The sequence below is a fragment of the Dendrobium catenatum genome, unplaced genomic scaffold, assembly GCF_001605985.2.
Source record: "Dendrobium catenatum unplaced genomic scaffold, ASM160598v2 fragScaff_scaffold_655, whole genome shotgun sequence".
Lineage (NCBI taxonomy): Eukaryota > Viridiplantae > Streptophyta > Magnoliopsida > Asparagales > Orchidaceae > Dendrobium > Dendrobium catenatum.
In genome coordinates this window covers 2267-11071 of record NW_021319117.1, presented here as the reverse complement: position 1 = coordinate 11071, position 8805 = coordinate 2267, and positions in this window count along the sequence as shown.

The following is an 8805-nucleotide window of genomic DNA, read 5'->3' as shown; positions in this document are numbered from 1 at the left end:
AGAGCCTCCCGCGTGAAGCTTCTTTGGTTGCTAGCGTAGTCTTGTTTTGTTGCCTATGGCAGGCCTTTGTTTTGTAGCTGTTGGGCTATTGTACATATTCTTTTGGACGATCTTTTGATTGTGTATATGTTGATATGGGAATTATAGTAATTGTTGTATTTCTTTCTTGTAATGCAATTGTCTCTTGATGACCGTATTGATTTGATCGAGAAGAAAGATGAAAAAAATGATAGATGAATCCTTTCACTATTGATATCTGGGGCATTACATTGCTCTTATCTCTAAGTCATCACATGTTGACTCTATTGTGAATTTTAGGCTTATCTCACTCTTTAACACATTATATAAGATAATTACTAAAATTTTAGCTTCTAGGCTCAAGCATATTATGCCTCTCATTATCAATAAGTCTCAAGCTGGTTAAACATAATTGCCACGAAAAACATCATTTTGGCTACTGAAATGCTGATTTTTTTCAAAAGATGCAATAAAGGCAATTTTATGTGTGCAAAAATTAGATATTAAGAAGGTTTTTTATTCTCTTTCTAGAGATTTCCTGCTTAAGAGAATGGCTCAAAAAGGATTTCCTCCAATTTTTATTAGATGGGTTCAGGCTTATATCACCAGTGCATTTCGCTGTTTGTTTGGATGGTAATTTGGAAGGTTTTTTCCCTCCCTTCCACTGCTGGGCTTAGGAAGGGGTGTCCCTTAAGTCCATACTTTTTCTGCATTGCTATGGATGTTCTTTATTGTCTTTTGGATTCTAATGCCATTAGTAATGGTTCCGAGACATTTGATATTAATGGCTTTCATATTCCCCAAAAGAGTTCTATTATGTTGCACCATAATAATCCACTTGCCAAAGACATCTATGACAAATATAGATAGAGTGCAACCCGATTGATTGACACAATCAGATTCCACACAAAACTAATAAGTGGTAGGGAGATTGCAGTAAACAGATAATAGTTTAACAATCATAGTCGAATAACGTGATCTAGAAACCATAGTGAGATAACTTTAGGTCATAACTATAAATATTTACTTTATATTGAAATAACTACCATATGAATCATTGCTCAATATATCCATCATTCTTAAAAAATAATTCTTTGTGCCATCTATACGAATCACAAGTCTAAAATTGACAAACCTTTGGATTAGCATGTGTACATATATGTACAATTTTTTTTTTCTTTGTCTTGACCAATTTATCCTTTTCTCAATCATTTCCACCGCATGCTATCCACGCGAACAAATATGAGAGATATTTGGTTTATATTACGTATAGGAATCAAAGTTCTTAGTCAACATAATAATAGATGTTAGGTGCCATAGCGGCTTTTTTCAACAAAATTATTTCTCAAATTAGATTAGGCACAGACCTTCACCCTCATTAATAAAATAAATTAAGTACTATCAATGATTAGAGAAAATAAATCTTCGAAGTGAGCTTTCCGATCTGTTTGGGATGAGTGCAACTTATTATAAAGATAATTATAAATTTGTTAAATGAAAAAATAATTTTTTTGAAAGTTATTGTAAATGAAGCTTCAACAATAATAATAATACAAGCCATTATCCACTACGTGGGGTTGACTACATGAATCATTTTTAATATTATCGTTGTCTGGTCCCAAGTCTTGCATGAGAAAAGTTGAAGGTATTATTAGGTAGTAGACAACTAGCATAAAACTTATCGAATAATCATGACATGAATTCTTTAATAAGTTGTAAAATGCAGCTTCCTGATATAAAAATCTTTTTCAAGCAACAAAAAAGTAACATTCAAATAAACATTATAATTATATTTTGAAAATCAAAACAGTAAGAGAAGAAAAATAAATGTTAAAAGCTAAAATAAATAACTATTTATAAATTATTGAGATTTTATTTAATTTTCTTTGTTCCTCAATCCAAATACAACCATATATGAACCCTTTAGTCATTAAATTTAGCGTGGTGTGTGAGCTAGGAGTGCAATGAGTCAAGCTGACTCGTGAGCTTACTCGGATTGGCTCGTGAATCAAATTTGATGAGCTAATGAGCAATGCTTGAACTTGTATAATCAAACTCGAGCTCAAACTTGATTTATTAATCAAGCTCAAACTCAAATTGGGAGTAACTCGGATCCGATTCAACTCGACTCATTAATGTGAACTAAAGAAAGTACTTCCACTTGTCTTGATCATTCATTTCAATTTCACTATTGCACTTATTGACTCTACACTCACAATTCTAGAAGAAAACCTATTATTTTGTTTTTATATGGTGATTTATGGAATATCACCGCTGTCTTGAATATGATTTCTGTTTTAAACAAACGTTATTATGACTTGCATGTGTATAACGTTATAAAGGCTTTCAAAGAAAGATCATTAAGAAAGTCAATTTTAAATAGAAATCAAATATGCTAAAATTTTAAACGTGCTATAATAAATTAGCCAGAAAATACTGCTTCATTTGGGACATCATTCTTGATACGTCATCACGAAATTACTTGACCGGGCACGAATCTCGGCGCAAAAATCAAGTTGGAAATTTCATAAATTAAATTCGGAAGCATCAGAACTCCGATTTCACCAAGCTTATAGTCAAACTGAGCGTCTCGGAAATACGAACCCAACGACACCAAATTGAACTCAATCCGAGCCCAAATGAGCCAAAATCAAGCACCGAAGCGCTGTTGGAAAGCTCGTACTACAATTTGAGTTACCAAACGGTCTCCGATTTTAACGAGCTTATAATCGAATCGAATGGCTCGACGAGACGAATCCAATGAGCCCAAGATCGCCGGATTCCGACATCATTAAAGCCTTCAAATGGCGACGAACGGTGTATGATCAAGGGATTCAATATCAACCGTCCATTCAACCACTCCCTGTTCGCCCCTGATCTCACATCTATTTACAAGCCATGCCACTCTAGAAAAACTATAAATAGACCCCTCATTTCTCATAAGAGGGGACCCAAGTATCGTCGCGTATATTCTAGCTCGCAACAGTTTGGAGCTGTCTGTGAGAACCACTATCCCATGAACTTCAAGTATTGCTACAATGGTTAACTGACGTAGTAGTCGCATCGTTGGAGCTTCCCGCTCCAACTCCCACCAATCCAAAAATTAATCTATGAATCACAGATGCCCGATGTCTACCTCCTTTCATCCTGGGGGAAAAACGCTACCGGAGAAGGAACCTCGGGACCTTCTTTAGAAAAAAGAATCAGGAAGATGGAAAAATCTCACAATGAGATCCTTCAACTCCTGCGAGAGAATCGGCAGTCGACACTGGCACAATGGGAGGAGGTCCTTCTCCCTCGGGATCCACCACAGGCTGAAGATGTTCAATTCGAACATCTTCAAGCAGAGATTCATCTTCCTCCACCTAGAAGGCATCCTCAGTCACGACAGGATAATAAACTTGCAGATACAGCAAGTTCTACACATCCTTTACCCTTGACTCAGCAGCCTCACATTCTCCCAGATCTCCCAGAAGACTCTGCCCAACCACACATTACGAAACTCCCTCACAATGCCCTGCGTCATGAGCTACGAAGATTGGTAAGGAAAGAGTTCCCCCAAGGAGATGTGAGACAAGCTCTCCTATAGAGAGACTTCCATGAGTCATCACCTCTAATTGAGGTCATACTATAGCATCCCATTCTGGTTGGATTCAAAGTACCCAGCATTGAGTATTACGACAGAACGTCCGATCCTTATGAGCATATCGACCACTACATAACCATCATGCACATTCAGCGAGCCTCAGACGCCCTCCTCTGCCAAGTCTTTCCTGCCACCCTCAAAGAACAGGCTCGAACGTGGTTCTATTCGCTTCTGTCCGGAATGATCCCCTCATTTATAAAATTGGCCAAGGCTTTTGTCGAGCAGTTTGTAGCCAAATAAAGAATAGCCAAAGATTCTTCCCACCTCTTCGGAACCCATTAGAATGAAGGAGAAGCATTGAGGGAGTATTTTCAACAATTTTTCACTGAAGCTCGACAAATCCCAAGAGTAGATCCTGAACTGTTGAGAGGAGTCTTCCTTGGAGACCTTCACGCTGGCCCCTTCAATTGGGCCCTCATGAGAGACACCGTTCATTCGTATGCCAATTTGATCCATCGTGTGGAGGCGCAAATCTCTGCCGATAAGGCCATAAATGCTCATAGAAAGCAGTTTGAGCAAGCTAACGGAAAGTGCAAGGTTGCACTTGGGGTGATTAATTCGTCCACACAACGAAAGAAGCAAGAGAAGAACAATCTACCCCTTAGGCCTATATTGCCACGACAAGAACCTCTACAAGAGGAGTACACTCCACTCAATACAACTCGAGCAAATGTATTAATGGCTATCCTAGATCAGGATACAGTGAAATGGCAGTATCCTTTGAAGCCAAACACATGAAATCAAGATCAATACTGCCATTTTCATCGTAGTCGTGGCCACACTACCGAAGCCTATAGACAACTCAAGGAGGAGATTGAAAGACTTATCCATCAAGGCTATCTTCAATAGTTTATTCGAGATTCACCTTCCTAAGAGGAAACTCATCCCACTAGGGGCAAAATCAGCAACAGAAGCCACCGGTGAATAACCAAATATCAGTTGGAGAAATTGAGACAATAGCCGGAGGCCTTTTATTATCTGATATTTTTTTTTTGCTGTAAATGAAATTCCAACTCCAAAGAAGGCTCGTGTATATCACTCCATCACCTTTGATGATTCTGACTTGGAGGGAGTAAAAATCCCCCACTAAGACCCACTTGTGATTAATACGGAGATAGATGATCCGTGCTATAATGTTAAGAGTTTTCTTGTGGACAATGGTAGCTCCGTGGATGTCCTATTATACTCTACCTTCCTCAATATGTGACTTACCAGAGAGAAGCTTCAACCCGCAGCATGTCCTTTGTATAGATTTGATAATTGACCTGTACAAGCAGAAGGGATAATCAGTCTCCCTGTTGTACTTGGAGAATTCCCCATGCAGTCTACACACTCTATTCAGTTCATCGTTGTAAAGTCAGAATCAGCTTACAATGCTATATTTGGGAGGCTGCTTCAGTCAATTTTTGGTATTGTTGCCTCTATCCCTCACCTTAAGCTGAAGTTCCATACCCCGACAGAAGTTAGTGTGGTATGCGGAGATCAACAAATAGCTCAAAACTGTTATCTTAGGCACATCAAATCAAGCCCAATAATTACTCTAAGCATTGAGATCTCCGGAACGAGTGTTGAGTCTAGTAAATAGGTTGTTAAACCTGAGTTAATGTCCCAAGGCTACCAAGAGGGGGGGGTGAATTGGTAGTTTAAAAAAATTTAAACCCTCTTGAAATTTAAGTTGAACCGAAATGAAAATTTTCTTTTAAGTTTTTGTAGAAAACATTTTTCAACCACAAAGTTTTTAAAATCAAAAATAAAATACAGAAAAGGAAAAATAGTAAAGTAAATGACACCAGATTTATAGTGGTTCGGTCTAAACCAGACCTACATCCACTCCCCAGAGGCACCCTCTGAGTATTGCACTAATACCAATAGTGACTCTCCTTTTGCACCCACAGCAAGGCGGAGAAGCCTTTACAAAACACTCTTTCACCACTACCCGGTGCGGCAGAGAACCGTCGTCCTTTTACACAATCCCCTGTGTTGGCAGAGAACCTTACGTCCTTTCACACTCTCCTAGTGTGGGCAGAGAACCCTTCGTCCTTTTACACTCTCCTAGTGTGGGCAGAGAACCCTTCGTCCTTTCACACTCTCCTAGTATAAGCAGAGAACCCTTCGTCCTTTTACACTCTCCTAGTGTAGGCAGAGAACCCTTCGGCTGTTCACACTCTCCAAGTGTCGGCAGAGAACTGGATCTCCTTGACATATCTTCTCACAAGAATCTAGAAGGAAGAAAGAAAAGAGTGAAGTAAACCCAATTCACAAGTATAGATTCTTACCTTTAAACTCCAAGTGAAGCCTTCACGCTCTAGTGGTAGGAATCCTCCTTTGAATGCACTCTCACACTCTCTCCTTGACTCTTCTCTCAATAGGTACGAAGATAAAATGACAAAAAGATTGGGTGGCAGTCTAATTTGGACTATTTATACAAAAGACAAGAAAAACCACCCAAAAACTGTAAGTATTCAATTCTGTACGCAATGGATCATCCCATACGATCAAGGATCGTCCTGGACGATATTACTTAAAAGCTTTGAAACGACCCTATTTGTATATGTGTACGAAATATCTTCGTACAAGCTGATCGTCCCATACGAACTAAGTTCGTCCGGTATGAACGGTTATTACAAGGTCGGTTCTAGAAACTGCAGAAAAACCGTCCTAAGTCGGTTGTATCGTCTGGACGAAAATTGGTTCGTCTGGATGAAATTTTTATAGAGACCAGATCATCCTGGATGATAATTAATTTCGTCTAGACAAAAATTTTACAGAGAGGAAATCATTTTCTGACGATAATTAATTTCGTCTGGACGAAAATTTTACAAAGACCAGATCGTCCCGGACGATAATTAATTTCGTCTGGACGAAAATTTTATAGAGAGCAAATCATTTTCTGACGATAATTATTTTCATCTGGATGAAATTCTTACAGAGAGAAAATCGTCCCAGACGATATTTAATTTCGTCCCGGATGAATAGGACTTAGAAAAGTTTTCAAATCAGTTCCTATTCGTTCCATGTGCTCAATAGGAGATAACTGTCTGATCGTCCCGTACGATCTGTATAAATTTTATATGATCTCTTTATGTGTGTGTGTATATTTTTATTCACTCAATTATAATCACTCCCTTTCAAATTTAATTCAAAGAAAAGTACAAGCTTCAAATTCACAAAGCATCTCATGTTGAATTTGATTTGAAGTCTTCGTAGTCTGAAGTTCGATTTTCCTAAAATGTTAGTATACACAAGAGCAAATACAAATATTCTAAAATTGTTAGAAGATAACTATACATTTGAACAATAATGTTTGGAATCATCAAAACTATACAAGTTGCAAAAATGTAAAGTATGCAAATAGCAACTATCTTAACAACGAGGACATCCCTTAGAGAGCTTCCCTTGTAGAAGAACTCACTACTGTATCTATCTTTGAAGAATATCCTTCAAAGATGGTACATATTGGATCACTTTTCTCAGATGATGAGAAGAAAGAATTCATAGATTTTCTACGAGAAAATCAGAATGTTTTCACATGGAGCCCGACAGATATGCCCGAAATTGACCCTGAAGTGATCGTACATTCCCTTAAAGTCAATCCAGCATGCAAACCAATCATCCAGAAGAAATGAAATTTCACACCAGATCATCAGCAAGTGATCGAACAAGAAGTGGATAAACTCTTGAAAGCCGGGTTCATAAGAGAGGTGCATTATCCTACTTGGCTGGCAAATGTCGTCATGGTTTGGAAGGGGAGCGGAGCATGGAGAATGTGCATAGACTATACAGATCTCAATAAAGCCTACCCAAAAGACAACTTTCCACTTCTTCGTATCGGCCAGTTAGTCGATACCACCTCTGGACATCAGATGTTGAGTTTCATAGACACCTACTCCGGTTACAATCAAATCAAGATAAATCCAATTGATGCAGAAGCGACAGCATTTCAAACAGACAGAGGATTGTATTGTTATCGGGTGATGCCCTTCGGGCTCAAGAATGCTAGAGCAACTTATCAACACCTCATGAATAAGATTTTCAAAACCCTTATTGGACGTAGTATGGAGGTGTACGTAAACTACATGTTGGTAAAGAGTCTTGAAAAATCTCGGCATATCTCTGATTTAGAGCAGTGCTTCCATTTGCTGAGGCTTTATAACATGCAGCTCAACCCCGCCAAATGCGCCTTTGGAATCGCTTCTGAAAATTTTTTGGATTTTATGATAACCCACATAGGAATCGAAGCTAATCCCAAAAAGATCAAGGCGTTAAGAGATATGATACCACCTAAGAACATCAAGGAAGTCCAAAGGCTAAATGGGAGAATTACAGCGTTGTCTCATTTCCTGGCACGCTCAGGAGACAAGTATCTACCTTTCTTCAAAATACTCAGAGGCGCTCGCAGCTCTGGGTTCCAATGGACTGAAAAGTGCCAAGAAGCCTTCGAATAGTTATGAAAGTATTTGGCATCCCAGCTGTTACTTTCTAAACCAATGCCTAGAGAAAAGTTATATTTATACATAGCTGTTTCTGCCCAAGCCATCAATTCGGTCTTGATACGAGAAGAAAATGCTGTACAATGTCCCATCTATTATGTCAGTAAAATTCTATCTAAAACAGAAGGACGTTATCCCTTAGTAGATAAGATAGCATTGACATTAGTTTATTCTGCAAGAAAGCTAGCCCTTACTTTCAAGCCCATTCAATTGGGGTTTACACAAATCTACCACTGAAAAGTATCCTGCAGAAGCTAGAAGCAATAGGTAGGCTCGTTAAGTGGTCTGTAGAGCTAGGAGAATTTGACATCCACTACTTGCTCAGGCCTGATATCAAATCTCTAGCACTTGCAAATTTTGTAGTTGAATGCACCATTCCAGTATTCGATGTTCAACCGAATACTTTGCCTTCCCCTCCATGTTGGACGTTATATGTTGATGGGTCTTCTGGAAGTTCTGGCGCTGGAGCCGGAATTCTATTGATTTCTCCTCAGAAGATTACTCTTGAATATGGGCTCCGTCTCAAGTTTCCGACAACAAATAACACAACAGAATACGGGGCCCTCATTGTCGGGTTGAGACTAGCAATTGACTGTGATGTCCAAAACTTGATAATCCACACTAATTCCCAACTAGTCGCCTCTCAAGTGG